The 617-nt window shown below is 48.1% G+C and overlaps 1 non-coding gene across 1 annotated transcript; it reads right to left on the reverse strand.

Moving 5' to 3' along the window:
* Positions 1-231: 231 nt before the first annotated feature.
* Positions 232-351, reverse strand: LOC119003288 (small nucleolar RNA SNORA32). The gene has a single exon (XR_005069924.1). It is a non-coding gene; the product is annotated as a small nucleolar RNA SNORA32 (small nucleolar RNA).
* Between the last annotated feature and the right edge of the window lie 266 nt (positions 352-617).

Genomic DNA, 617 nt, shown 5'->3' on the forward strand with positions numbered 1-617 from the left:
GTGGGCAGAGGCAATCATGGTTTGAATGGAACAGCAGTACTTCATACAGGATCTCCTTCAAATAGCAGTGAGAGCCTCAGTCTCGGAATCCACTTAGAGCCACGTCAGCTCGACTGGGCTTTGGCCGACATGAACCCTTATCCTGGGCTGCGCTGGAGAGGCACGATGGCCTAGTTGGTGGCAGGTTGAAAAGACAAAACTTAGCATGGCACTTGTCTTTTTTTTTCTTTTTAATGTTCCCAATAGGCTGAATGCTGGCAATATAGCAGAACAAAACCTAGTGGGAAAATGTTTGGTGGTCAGGTCCATGGCAACTGAGAAACTGCATCCTAAAAGCCTTGGTAATGACCATGGTACTTGTCTTTATACAAGTGTCCATAAATGGTGTAACTGACAGGGGAGTCCAACCTGTGGCCCCGGGGGCCACAGGCGGCCCACGAGGGCCGTGAATGGGGCCCAACACAAAATCGTAAATTTACTTAAAACATTATGAGATCTTTTTTTGTGATTACATGTCACAAGGTACTTAACGTGTGGCCCAAGACAGCTCTTCTTCCAGTGTGGCCCAGAGGCGCCAAAAGCTTGGACACCCCTGGACTGTAACACAGCAGTGTTAT

The sequence above is a fragment of the Sturnira hondurensis genome, unplaced genomic scaffold (genome assembly GCF_014824575.4).
Source record: "Sturnira hondurensis isolate 20B ecotype Veracruz unplaced genomic scaffold, ASM1482457v3 Scaffold0018525, whole genome shotgun sequence".
Classification (NCBI taxonomy): Eukaryota; Metazoa; Chordata; class Mammalia; order Chiroptera; family Phyllostomidae; genus Sturnira; species Sturnira hondurensis.